General features: G+C 42.0%; 1 protein-coding gene and 1 pseudogene across 1 annotated transcript in view; one reads left to right on the top strand and one right to left on the bottom strand.

Moving 5' to 3' along the window:
* LOC135539553 (vesicle-associated membrane protein-associated protein B-like) overlaps positions 1-14,973 on the bottom strand; it is a 394,574-nt gene that overhangs the window by 151,428 nt on the left and 228,173 nt on the right. The window lies entirely within an intron of this gene.
* On the top strand, positions 3,768-12,982 carry LOC135529029 (nuclear factor of activated T-cells, cytoplasmic 2-like; annotated as a pseudogene).

Here is a 14,973-nt window from a genome sequence, read left to right as displayed (position 1 = left end):
TTGAGAAATACCACCCACCTCTAAGGGAACTATGCAGGCAGTGGGCGGCATTTACTAAGACAAGCATTTGGCCCGCAGGCCGGTAATTTGAGACCCCTTGATCTACGGCTAAGGCTTGCTAACTCTGGCTCTCGTGTCTCCAGGTTGGTGAAGTCATAACTATGACATGAGTGCCGTTGTATTCGGCACAACTCTTCAACCAATGAGATTTTAGTTAGCCGGCTAAGCAAGCTAGCGTTGCTAATAATACGTTATTTGTGATGCTTACAGTTGAAGTCAGAAGTTTACATACACCTTAGCCAAATACATTTAAACTCAGTTTTTCACATTTCCTGACATTTAATCCTAGTAAAAATTAGGATCAGTTAGGATCACCACTTTATTTTAACAATGTGAAATGTCAGAATAATAGTAGAGAGAATTATATATTTCAGCTTTTATTTATTTCATCACATTTCCAGTGTATCAAAAATGTACATACACTCAATAAGTATTTGGTAGCATTGCCTTTAAAATTGTTTGACTTGGGTCAAATGTCTCAGGTAGCCTTCCACAAGATTCCCACAATAAGTTGGGTGAACTTTGGCCCATTCCTCCTGACAGAGCTGGTGTAACTGAGTCAGGTTTGTAGGCCTCCTTGCTCGCACACGCTTTTTCAGTTCTGCCCACAAACTTTCTATATGAATGAGGTTAGGGCTTTGTGATGGCACTCCAATACCTTGACTTTGTTGTCCTTAAGCCATTTTGCCACAACTTTGGAAGTATGCTTGGGGTCATTGTCCATTTGGAAGACTCATTTGTGACCAAGCTTTAACTGATGTCTTGAGATGTTGCTTCAATATATCCACGTAATTTTCCTACTTCATGACGCCATCTAGTTTGTGAAGTGCACCAGTCCCTCCTGCAGCAAAGCACCCACACAACATGATGCTGCCACCCCCGTGCTTCACGGTTGTGATGGTGTTCTTTGGCTTGCCAAAGAGTTCTCTGGTCTGATGAAACAAAAATAGGAAATTTCTCCAAAAAGTACAATCTTTGTCCCCATGTTCAGTTGCAAACCGTAGTCTGGCTTTTTTATGGTGATTTTGGAGCAGTGAATTCTTCCTTGCTGAGCGGCCTTTCAGGTTATGTCGATATAGGACTTGTTTTACCGTGGATATAGATACTTTTGTACCTGTTTCCTCGAGCATCTTCACAAAGTCCTTTGCTGTTGTTCTAGGATTGATTTGTAATTTTTACACCAAAGTACGTTCATCTCTAGGAGACAGAACACATCTTCTTCCTGAGCAGTATGACGGCTGCGTGGTCCCATGCTGTTTATACTTGCGTACTATCGTTGGAAAGATGAATGTGGTACCTTCAGGTGTTTGAAAATTGCTCCCAAGGATGAACCAGACTTGTGGAGTTCAACATTTTGTTTTCTGAGGTCTTGGCTGACTTATTTTGATTTTCCCATGATGTCAAGCAAAGAGGCACTGAGTTTGAAGGTAGGCCTTGAAATACATCCACAGGTACACCTCCAATTGACTCAAATTATGTCAATTAGCCTATCAGAAGCTTCTAAAGCCATGACATCAATTTCTGGAATTTTCAAAGCTGTTTAAAGGCACACTAAACTTAGTGTATGTAAACTTCTGACCCACTGGAATTGTGATTAAGTGAAATAATCTGTCTGTAAACAATTGTTGGAAAAATTACTTGTGTCATGCACAAAGTAGATGTCCTAACCGACTTGCCAAACTGTAGTTTGTTTACAAGAAATGTGTGGAGTGGTTGAAAAATGAGTTTTAAAGACTCCAACCTAAGTGTATGTAAACTTCAGTGCTCATCGGGCATTGGTAAAATATTACACAACAAGTTGGAAATCTGAAATTCACTAATGAGTGGTTAGGAAAGAATCAGTGGCAAACTGCAAGCATTGCAAAGCAATCACTCGCCTTCAGTGGAGTGGGTGTGTGGTCCAAGTCTGGGTTTAAGGGTCTATTCTCCAAGTTTAAAAGGATAAACATTCAACATTGGCCATGCTGTCAATCCAGCATCACTTCTGCTGCACTCAAAACAACTGGAAACTCAGAACTGGGAAATCTCAGACTTCAGTGAGTTCAAGACAACTGGGAACTCTGAAAAAAATTAGACTGGGAAAATACGTTTTGAATGGTCATCCAACTTGGAATTCTAAGTTGGGAACTCGGGTCTCTTTCTAGAGCTCCGACCTGAAGATTACTGACGTCATGGATCAACCTTGTTTTTTTTCCAGGTTCCCAGTTGTCTTGAAAGCACCATAAATTCAGAGAATGCCAGACTTTGATGACAACATTTCCCCACGAAGGGCCGCCGCTCCAACTTCCTGTTCAAGTGAGCACAGCACAAGAAGGTGAGTAAAAACTGTATTGCATGCTGCTGCTTAAATGATGTAATATGCCAGGGAGATATGTATAATGTAGCTAAGAAAGTAATGCTAAGTGTATGTTTCTGTAGTAAGCTGTTAGTAGGTCATGTGCCTCACCCTTATCATTTTGTCCCTTTTCCCCTCTTAACTTAACCTACTGTTCTGACTTGGTGATGCACATGTAGCCTATAGCCTGTTTTATAGAAATGTCATTGTCTCTTTATATGCCCCCTTTATTTATCATTTGGTTCTGACTTGGTGTACAGGGAGAATATTGTAAGAACGGCCCATGTTCTGAATTCTCTTGCTGTACATTTCAAAAGTGCTGAACAAATAGTTATATTGACTACGTCAATATATATATAGCACGCTCATTAATGTCTTAATCAAAATTACAGATTGCCTTTAACCCCCTTTATGCCATAGTTTGTAGGTCTCAATTGACAATAGAAACAACATTTGTTTAAGCAAGTCAGCCGAATCAGCTATGTTTTTTTAAAGGCAATAAATTAAGCTGAATTAATTGTTTCTCTGTCAGACAAGGATCTACTGATAGCCAGGTGTAGCAGTGGTAAGGTTTTGGGACTGCTGTTGGGCCTTTGATGTTGGGACAGCTTTATGTAGGCCCTAACAGTTTGTGGGCACTGTATGTTACCATTATAGTGCAATTATTGTATTGTTTAGTGTTGTGTTTGTTGTATAGTGTCTTTGCTGGCATGCATCTAAACTCTTTTTTTTGAGTTTTCCCCACCAAGATGTACATGCTAAAATCGCCAATGTGAACAGTAGCACCACCCACTGGATTAGTAACATGTTGTATGTCATGAATGAAATAGGCCAACAGCTTTCCATATACTGCAAGTTTATCAATTCCGCTTGTGACAGAAAGCAGCCAAGTCAGTTATATTATGTTAATGCTTCCAAAATGGAACATGATGTTTTCAGGCTCAGTCAATCATATCATGTCGCATCTAAAACATAAAGGTAACTGTGTCAAATGATTCTGAAATAATAGCTCTATTAATAGTGAAGTAGGTCTAGAGTTTTGTTACACCTGAAATGCAAAATGCAGTAGCCATTTCAGTGTTTTTTTATTTTATTCAGCAACATTCCAAAACATTTGATACAAAGTTGCATCACCACTGAATCATCTGCCTCATTTAGTCTAATCAACAGCTTAATAGCAGGAAGCCATATTGGCAGATTTGTTTTTAAATTGTCGCTGTCAAGTTTCATTGGAACCATTAGCCTTGACTTTTGATGTTGCAATTTGGTTGAGAGAATGTGCAGTTTATATCGTTGGGAAAGCAACACGTTTAATGTAACTATTGGTGTTTTGTCATTCTTTTCATTTTGATAAACAATTTACGTGCGTGGGATGACTTCCATCTACGAAGAGAATGATCCAAATTCTTTGGAGCTTGTGGAAGGTCTTGGTCAAGATAACAGTGAAGAGGAGTTGGACTTTTCCTACCTGTTTTTGTACAACCCATCTGAGGATGACTTTCGCAGGGATGAAGGTAAGGCTGCAAGCATTTTCCAGAAGTGCAGTCAATCATGTGTTCCAACGAATCTTTTGGGGTTAAAATAATAAAGGTTTAAATTGGAGTTTATAACAAGGATTTTTATTCATGATTTACAAAACAAAAGTATCCTTATCATAAATCATATTTTGTACGCTACTCAGAAAAGGCTACAGTCACAAAACGAAATGTAAAATAATATATTTCGATTAGCTTTTTCTTGCTTGTTCAAATCCATGGTTTTGTGACTGAGTTTATATTAAGCCAGGTTGAACCAGTGGTGAATGAGTCACTCCATCAATTAGACATGCATGCTATTTTAGGAACATGTTTCCTATTATTACGTGTAATTGCTTGATGTCCATAAAAACAATTGTAAGAACAAAAAATATTTTCATTTAAATGGAAAGCGTATGGTAATTAGTAAAACTAATAAAAATCTCCATTCTGAACGTGAAATGGTGCCATCCACGATGCACTCGCCTAAATGAGTAATCCCTTCATACTTCCATATTCTTGACAGACAACTCAGGGGTTCCCCCTCACGATGATCACAACCCTCCATCTATGGTGCCCTACTCTTGTGAGGACAGTTCCAGTTGTGCCCATACAACCTCCAGTCAGTCCTACTACCATGGGCTTGTCACTGACTGCCTGTCTGGGCCTGGGTTTAACTCGCTGGATCTCCCCTCCAGGCCAGAGGGTGCTCCCTCCCCCAACCCCAGGATTGAGTTCACCCCATCTAGGGACCCTCACCGGACTCAGCCCCTGGATGCCAGCCTCAGATCGATGGCCCTGTCTTTGTCTGGCTATGAGAATACAGCCTATCGAGAGCCTCAGTGCCCAAGCCCTGCCAGCAGCAACTCCTCCACGGGCTGGCTGTCCGAGTCTTGTTCTCCCTGGGTCTCTCCTTGTGTATCTCCCAGTGGTGATGGGGGGGCGGTAGGCTTGACCACCTTGGACCACCTCCAAGGCATCCACATGTCCATGGCTCACTCCTCCCCAGGGACCTCCCCGTGTACCAGCATCTCTGAGGAGACATTCCTGGTACTGCAGAGTCAGCGGTCATCCTCCCAGCATTTACATTCAGCACTCCCATACCCACCCGCGCTCTCGCTCCGCCTCTCCTCAGGGCAAACGCACCTACGACCAGTACAGCGGCCCCAGCCTGGGGACCACCAGCCAGCAGCAGCGCTCCCGGAGCCTCAGCCTCTCGTCCCACCACCCCCAAGGACCCCAGGCCCAGGCTGACCCACAGGCCAATGCCCCTGAGCAGACTCCCAGCCTTGAAGAGGTGTTGAGCAGCCCCAGTTCCAGCCTGCCCAGGGCGGTGCCCTCCAAGATGGTGCAGCCCAATGTGGAGTGCTACACGTACAGAGAGAGCCAGGGGGATGGCTATGTGCACCTCATGGAGCAGGGGAGGAGAGGCAAAGCTGGGGCTGAGACCTACATCCTCCCTACATCTGTCTGGCCAGTTCCACTAGCCCACGGAGCAATCAGGTATAATATGCTATGGGAATGATGATCCCTCATAAGAATGACTCTTTAATGACAGGCTATGTAAAGAAGCAGTATTAGGAAAATCCTATTGCATTTGAAATTGTGATTTCATGTTCTGATATGTGTTTTGTAATTCTTGTAATGTTACTAATGATATTACCTCGCTATAACCAGTGAAATCCCTCTCTTCCCTCTTCAGTAGCATTGCTGTGCCATCTCTGCCCCCTCTAGATTTGCAATTGCCCTGTCACTCAGACCAATATGAGCTCTGTCTGGAGCACCGTGCCCACTATGAGACATAGGGCAGCAGGGGAGCAGTCAAAGCACCTGGTGGAGGACACACTGTGGTTCGGGTACTGGGTGTGGGGAGGGGAGGGGAGGTGTGTGTTTAATCTAGGTATGTATGTTTGTGGGGATGTGTGTTGACAATGTGCCTGTGTGGATGTTTGAGTGTGTAAATGTATAGTGCAGCTTGATCTCCCGTGTGTATAAATATGTGTCTGTGGTGGTGTTTCCTTGTCATTGTGTCACCCTGTTTGTCTCAGGTGCCCAGCTGCAATATGTAAATTAACATCCTTGTATCAGCCTGCGTTATTATGACTACACCCATTCAACCACAAAACCAGCACAGCACAGTTAAAACAACATAGGGTGTTTTCACATATGAAATCGGTTTCCTGGAGTGTTTGTGAGAATTATACAAAATAAGTTTTAGCTTTTACAAGACCTGACAATAATTGTTTCAGGATAGGATTTGCAAGATGCTCATTCTACATGACGTTAGCAAGCTAGCTTGTTTGTAAGGAGCAAAAAGTTACACGTGATTGGCACTGCCCCTCACAATACCTAGTACTCTGATCTTGGACTCACTACTCACGCATGCTTTATAGCACAGATCAGGGTACCAAACACTCTTGGATCCAGATCATACAGGGAATAAGTGAAAGCGCCCATACTCTCATGCACTCATCTTTACAATAAGTTATTTAGTACAATGTTCTATTCAAGTAGTTTGAGAGAAAGAGTACATGAGTCTTAAGTAAAGGAGACTCCCTGTTTAGTAAGTTGATTTGTGATCTAGCATCTCACACTCAAAACCTGCTGGAATCAGCCTTTACTGATGTAAAGGTGAACCCTTTCAACTTATCTCATCCCCAGCAGGCTCTCAAGCAATTGAGCCTTGGATCGAGGTTAACTTTCATCTGATGGAAAATCCAGTAGAAGATATTTCAGGGACAGATTGACTAAGCCATGTTGGTTTTGATGTATAGTTACTAAATTAATGAACGGTCTTCTCATTCCGTGACGTAAAAGCCAAGGCATTTCTGGGTCCAGGGCAACAGTAGCAACGCTAACCATCCGCTAATCATCAGCCATCCGCTACATATGCAAATAATTATGTCAGAGTTGGCCTTTCGTAACCTAATGAAGTCATTTTCCTTCATGATGTAATGGATAAGAACTGTGATATTGTTGAGTATTTATCCCTCGATGTTCCCTAAGTAATTATAGATGTCTCTGATTTCAACAGTTTCATCTTTTGATGAGTAGGTGTCTGGAATGAATTGTGCTACTGTAGATTACACATTAGCATGTGGTGCACAGTTCAAAATGAGAAAAAAATGGTCAGAGATATGATTATTTACCGTCGTGTATAAAAGCTGAAAGAATGCCAGAGCTGTGCAGTACAGAAGACACAGTACATATTCTGCTGTTCTATCGCACATGCAATGATGTCGGCGGGGGGAAGAACCGTGTTCGTTGTTTGCGGTAACATCTTTGTTTTAATAAATCAAATTTTATTTGTCACATTTGCCGAACACAGCAGGGGTAGACCGTACAGTGAAATGCTTACTTATAAGCCCTTAACCAACAATGCAGTTTTAAGAAAAATACCACCCCAAAAAAGAAATAAAGTAACAAATAATTAAAGAGCAGCAGTAAAATAACAATAGCGAGGCTATATACAGGGGGTACCAGTAGAGAGTCAATGTGTGGAGGCAGGAAGCTTGGCCCCAGTGATGTACTGGGCCGTACGCACTACCCTCTGTAGTGCCTTGTGGTCGGAGGCTGAGCAGTTGCCACATACCAGGCAGTGATGCAACCAGTCAGGATGCTCTTGATGGTGCAGCTGTGGAACCTTTTGAGGATCTGAGGACCCATGCCAAATCCTTTCATGCCATCTTCACTACTGTCTTGGTGTGCTTGGACCATGTTAGTTTGTTGGTGATGTGGACACCAAGGAACTTGAAGCTCTCCACTGCTCCACTACAGCCCCGTCGATGAGAATGGGGGCGTGCTCGGTCCTCCTATGCTTGTAGTCCACATTCATCTCCTTAGTCTTGATCACATTGAGGGAGAGGTTGTTGTCCTGGCGCTACACTGCCAGGAATCTGACCTCTTCCCTATAGGCTGTCTCGTCATTGTTGGTGATCAGGCCTACCACTGTTGTGTAATCGGCAAACTTAATGATGGTGTTGGAGTCGTGCCTAGCCGTGCAGTCATGAGTGAACAGGGCGTACAGGAGGGGACTGAGCACGCACCCCTGAGGGGCCCCCGGGTTAAGGATCAGCATGGCAGATGTGTTGTTACCTATCCTTACCACCTGGGGGTGGCCCATCAGGAAGTCCATGATCCAGTTGCAGAGGGAGGTGTTTAGTCCCAGGGTCCTTAGCTTAGTGATGAGCTTTGAGGGAACTATGGTGTTGAACACTGAGCTGTAGTCAATGAATAGCATTCTCACATACAGTAGGTGTTCCTTTTGTCCAGGTGGGAAAGAGCAGTGCGGAGTGCAATAGAGATTCCATCATCTGTGGATCTGTTTGGGCGGTATGTAAATTGAGTGTGGGCCTACGGTTTCTGGGATAATGGTGTTTCAAAGCACTTCAAATCTATAGACATGAGTGCTACTGGTCTGTAGTTAATTAGGCAGGTTACCTTAGTGTTCTTGGGCACAGGGACAATGGTGGTCTGCTTGAAACATGTTGGTATTATAGACTCAAAGGGAAAGGCTGAAAATGTCAATGAAGACAATTGACAGTTGGTCAGCGCATGCTTGGAGTACACGTCCTGGTAATCCATCTGGCCCTGCAGCCTTGTGAATGTTGACCTGTTTAAAGGTCTTAATCACATCAGCTGCGGGGAGTGTGATCACACAGTTGTCCGTAACAGCTGGCGCTCTCATGCATGTTTCAGTATTACTTGCCTCGAAGCGAGCATAAAAGTAATTTAGCTCGTCTGGTAGGCTCGTGTCACTGGGCAGCTCTCGCCTGTGCTTCCCTTTATAGTCTGTAATAGTTTGCAAGCCCTGCCACATCCGACGAGCGTCGGAGCCGGTGTAGTATGATTCGATCTTAGTTCTGTATTGATGCTTTGCCTGTTTGATGGTTCGTCGGAGGGCATTGCGGGATTTCTTATAAGCTTCCGGGTTAGAGTAAGGAAGCTTTTAAGATATCCCGCTATGCCCTCTGTCGAACCAATCCCAAATGGACGTGGCAGATTCCAGTATTAATGGTTAAACTGTTTGTTTGTTGTTGACAGCTTCATGGGTACAGAGGCAAAGCTCCACTGGGTCTGCTGATGTTCATCGGAACAGCTGACAAGAGGCTCCTCAAGCCCCATGCCTTCTACCATGTGCACCGCATCACGGGGAAAACCGTCACCACCCCTAGCAACGAGATAATGGTCAATGGCACCAAGATCCTGGAGATCCCTCTGGAGCCCAAGAACAACATGAGAGCAGTGTAATGAGAGCTGCCACATTAGAGACAGTGCAGTACACACACAGATGTTTTCAGAGCTAGGTTATAAAATAATGAATCAAATAAATGTTCACTTCCCATGTAAAGGATTGACTGTGCTAGGATCCTAAAGCTGAGGAACGCTGACATTGAGCTGAGGACAGGAGAGACAGACATCGGACGGAAGAATACTTGTCCGGGTCCATATTCCCCATCCAGGAGGACAGTATGTCTCTCTTCAAGTGGCCTCCTTTCCCATTGAGTGTTGTAAGTTAACCTTTGTTCCATCAACCTGATTCATAACTACTGCAAATAATAATAATAATAATAATAATCTGCAGAGCAATTTAATCCAAACCTTTTCTTCAGTAATGTAATGTTATATAAGGATTATATGACTGGAATTTAGTAAACTGCCTTCCTGTCTATATGTCTTCCTGTCTTTTTGAAATATTAGTTATTTTGCTCACAGCGATTTGCTTGTGCAAAATGTCACCCTCGGATTGTAAATAATGTACTCCTATGGTTCTTCTAATGTTCTCCTAATGATATTCTACTGTGGTTCCACAGCCCAGAGGTTGGCCCACCAGCTTCCCACTGTAGAGAGTCAGGACGTAGACCGCTGCTCGGTTCTAGGGGGACAGCAGATGATACTGACCGGACAGAACTTCACCTCTTATTCCAAGGTGGTGTTCACGAAGAATACACCTGGTGAGGAATTTCCAATCAATCAATCAAATATACAAAGCCCTTTTTACATCAGCAGTTGTGCTTTACATGAACCTGGTCTAGACTCCAAAGAGCAAGCAAAAGCAAGTCATTGTATCTAGTAATGGCATCTTTAGTATGACTCTGCCAGGTATCAAATTCCAACCTTCTGATCTCTGACTCTCAAACCACAAGGCCACTGACTTTGTACAGCAGTAGTTGATAACTATTGTGTAATAGTTGTCCTATTGAGAAGTCAATTCCCAGAACATTTGCTCTAGATAACAGGTTTACAGTGACACACTACTCCCAAGTTCAAACAGTCACAAAATAGGGGTGCACTGCACATGCTCAAATAACAGCAGAAATGAAAAAAAATGACTAGATCAAAATGTTCTGTAATATTCATATGCCATTTAGGAGACAATTTTTTCAAAAGCAACATTACAGTACAGTGTATGTATGTGATCCCTGTAGGGATTGAAGCCATGATCTTAGCATGGCCAGCTCTACGCTCTTACTAACTGAGCCACATAGGGCCTACATATTGCAATGATTCTTTTCCATCATTGTATTGTCATTACAGGATTATGATGCCTCTGTAGTGTCACGTAACAAGGTGTGGGTGCAGAATATAAGTACCATTATGAGTTTGTAAACTGCTCTTGTGTTTACCATGTGGTTCTGTGTGAGAGGATGTGGTTAGACAAACCACAGATATCATCTTCAAGCAAAGTTTTTTTTGTCTCACTTTACTCAAAACATGGGCTGTGAGCAGTAGGTAAAAGTTGAGATGGGAATATACTAGAGCAGAGATTACAGAGAATATTTACTGATACTGCCTATGTGCCAGTTACTGAGAAGAAACTGGGGGTGGATAGGGGGTTTTCATAAAACCTCACGACCTTGATAGATTTACAAAGGCTTTCTTAACATCCTGAGTATGAAACATGTAATTGCTAAGTTTGTTGCTACCACCACATTACTTTGTTTGTGCCATTTGTGTTTTGGTCGGATCCAAAAGGTTCCATTTGATTATAAATACACTAGTTAGCTCCTGTTTAAGATAATATTTATTAAATAAATACAATAATGTTACTCCAGTTTTACTACTCTAGCTGCCTTCACATCCCTCCCTGCTAATTTTTAGAGTTTGTTCATATCAATCTCTTCTCCACTCCTATTATGTAATTTAATTTATTCCATTTATGCTAATGGTACACTGCATTGCATTGTGTTTCTTTCAGATGGGCTGCAGATTTGGGAAGTGGAAGCATCAGTAGACCGAGACAAAAGCCAATCAGTGAGTTACTGTCCTGGGAGAAAACGCAGTCAGGCGCAGCACTTCACCTACACTCCTTTAACAGGTGAGTCCTGCAATTTCCAAACACCTGAAGGTACCACATTCATCTGTACGAACAATAGTATGCAAGTATAAACACCATGAGGCCACACAGCCATCATATAACTCAGGAAGGAGACATGTTCTGTCTCCTAGAGATAAACATACTTTGGTGCGAAAAGTGGAAATCAATCACAGAACAACAGCAAAGGACCTTGTGAAGATGCTGAAGGAAACATGTACAAAACTATCTATATCCACTGTAAAACAAGTATTATATATTGACATAACCCGAAAGGCCGCTCAGCAAGGAAGAAGCCGCTGCTCCAAAACCGCCATTAAAAAAGCCAAACTACGGTTTGCAACTGCACATGGGGACAAAGATCGTACTTTTTAGAGAAATGTCCTCTGGTCTGTTGAAACAAAAATAGAACTGTTTGGCCATAATTACCATTACGTTTGGAGGAAAAAGGGGAAGGCTTGCAAGCCGAAGAACACACCGTCCCAACCGTGAAGTACGGGGGTGGCAGCATCATGTTGTGGGGTGCTTTGCTGCAGGAGGGACTGGTGCACTTCACAAAATAGATGGCATCATGAGGTAGGAAAGTTAGGTGGATATATTGAAGCAACATCTCAAGACATCAGTCAGGAAGTTAAAGCTTGGTCGCAAATGGGTCTTCCAAATGGACAATGACCCCAAACATACTTCCAAAGTTGTGGCAAAATGGCTTAAGGACAACAAAGTCAAGGTATTGGAGTGGCCATCACAAAGCCCTGACCTCAATCCCATAGAAAAGTTGTGGGCAGAACTGAAATAGCCTGTGCGAGCAAGGATGCCTACAAACCTAACTCAGTTACACCAGCTCTGTCAGGAGGAATGGGCCTAAATTCACCCAACTTATTGTGGGAAGCTTGTAGAAAGCTACCCGAAACGTTTGACCCAAGTTAAACAATTTAAAGGCAATGCTACCAAATACTAATTGAGTGTATGTAAACTTCTGACCCACTGGGAATGTGATGAAAGAAATAAAAGCTGAAATAAATCATTCTCTCTACCTATTATTCTGACATTTAGTGATCCTAGTAGTGATCCTAATTGACCTAATACGGGGCATTTTTACTGGGATTAAATGTCAGGAATTATGAAAAACTGAGTTTAAATGTATTTGGCTAAGGTGTATGTAATCTTCCGATTCAACTGTATACAGTACCAGTCAAAAGTTTGGACAGACCTACTCATTCAAGGGCTTTTCTTTATGTTTACTATTTTCTAAAGTAATAATAATAGTGAAGTCAAAACTATGAAATAACACATATAGAATCATGTAGTAACCAAAAAAAGTTTTAAACATCTAAATATATTTGAGATTCTTCAAAGTAGCCACACTTTGCCTTGATAACAGCTTTGCACACTCTTGGCATTCTCTCAACCAGGCAAGGTAGGGTTGGTATACAGAAGATAGCCCTATTTGGTAAAAGGCCAAGTCCATATAATGGCAAGAACAGCTCAAAAAAGCAGAGAAACAACAGTTCATTCTTACTTTAAGACATGAAGGTCAGTCAATCCAGAAAAGTTGAAGAACTTTGAAAGTTTGTTCAAGTGCAGTCGCAAAAAACATCAAGCACTATGATGAAACTGGCTCTCATGTGGACCGCCACAGGAAAGGAAGACCCAGAGTTACCTATGCTGCAGAGGATTACGTTCATTCGAGATTCCAGCCTCAGAAATTGCAGTGCAAATAAATGCTACAGAGTTCAAGACACATTACAGACTGTGTGAATCAAGCCTTCATGGTCGAAATGTTGCAAAGGAACGACTACTAAAGGACACCAAGAAGAAGAAAATACTTGCTTGGGCCAATAAACACGATCAATGGACATCAGACCCTTGGAAATCTGTCCTTTGGTCTGATGAGTCCAAATGAGAGATTTTTGGTTCCAACCGCTGTGTCTTTGTGAGACGCAGGGTAGGTGAACGAATTATCTCCGCATGTGCGGTTCCCACATGAAGCATGGAGGAGGAGGAGGTGTTGGGGTGCTTTGCTGGTGACACTGTCAGTGATTTATTTAGAATTCAAGGCACACTTAACCAGCATGGCTACCACAGGATTCTGCTGCGATACGCCATCCCATCTGGTTTGTGCTTCGTGGGACTGTCAATTGTTTTTCAACAGGACAATGAGCCAAAATATACCTCCAGGCTGTGTAAGGGCTATTTGACCAAGAAGGAGAGTGATAGAGTGCTGCATCAGATGACCTGGCCACCACAATCACCTGACAATCTTTGAAGAATCTCAAATATGGTTATTACATGATTCCATATGTTATTTCATAGTTTTGATGTCTTATTCTACAATGTAGACAATAGTAAAAATAAAGAAACTCTTGAATGAGTAGGTGTGTCCAAACTTTTGACTGGTACTCTATATACTCTATATATTATGCTAATGTGATTGCTCAGAGAAATAGATTTTGTTTATCAAGTATTCTCAAAAAGTTAAGTCAAAATTATTGGATTCTCTGTTTTCAATACTCCAGCACTCTTCCCATGAGGATAACGACACAGCCTTTAATTTTTTTTTAATGAGAGTGGAGGACACATTGAGAGGGAACTCAGCTCATTCCTCCATACATAACCTTCCCAGATTCTTGACATCCTATGTCTGCGCTGGAGTATTAAAAACGGGGTCCAATAATGTTGACACCTTGCTCTTTCTGAGCAATTGAGTCAGTATAAAATGATCAAATTAAAATGTGGAGCATAAAATATAGCTCAGTATGTATAGTTTGTTTTGCTCTTCTTCGTCAAGGGATCTAATAATTTTGGACCCCACTGTACCTAGAAGGTAGGGTGAAAGGGTATAGGGATTGAAGTCGAGCATGTGATCTGGACAAAATTGACATACAGTATTTAGCATAAAGTAAAACAGAGGCAAGGCCATATATTATGGTATAATTGATTCAGCCTGTTTTAAATACACATCAACCCATATGCTTTACAAATGTTTACATTTTAGTCATTTAGCAGACACTCTTATCCAGAGTGACTTACAGGAGCAATTTGGGTTAAGTGCCTTGATCAATGACAGTAGATGAAACATGGTATGAAACATACCAGTAGATGAAACATGGACGGTATTTCAAAGAAACCAAGAAAAAAACAAGATTCTGTGAAGCGGTGCGGATAATGTCATAATACATTGATAGTGAGTTTGCAACAGAATGTGGTTCATTAACAAGGACACAATGCCCTTGGTAAGCTTATAATGTAGGTGTCAGAAAACACAAACCTCTGTACATTATACCCTATTTACAAAATCATGCAGGAGAAAAGCTTCCATTTAATCTTATGTATAGTGGAAAAGTACATAAACGCGACATGTTGGTCCCATGTTTCATGAGCTGAAATAAAAGATCCCAGAAATGTTCCATATGTACAAAAAGCTTTTCTCTAAAATGTTGTGTGCAAATGTTTACATCCCTGTTAGTAAGCATTTCTCCTTTACCAAAATAATATTTCTACCTGACAGGTGTGGCATATCAAGTAGTTGATTAAATGGCATGATCATTACACAGGTGCACCTTGTGCTGGGGGAAATAAAAGCCCATTCTAAAATGTGTAGTTTTGTCACACAACACAATGCCACAAATGTCTCTAGTTGAGGGAGCGTGCAATTGGCATGTTGACTGCAGGAATGTCCACCAGAGCTGTTGCCAGAGAATGTAATGTTAACTTCTCTACCATAAGCCGCCTCCAACATCATCACTTTA

The sequence above is a fragment of the Oncorhynchus masou genome, chromosome 5, assembly GCF_036934945.1.
Source record: "Oncorhynchus masou masou isolate Uvic2021 chromosome 5, UVic_Omas_1.1, whole genome shotgun sequence".
Lineage (NCBI taxonomy): Eukaryota > Metazoa > Chordata > Actinopteri > Salmoniformes > Salmonidae > Oncorhynchus > Oncorhynchus masou.
This window is presented reverse-complemented; position numbering and strand designations above follow the sequence as displayed.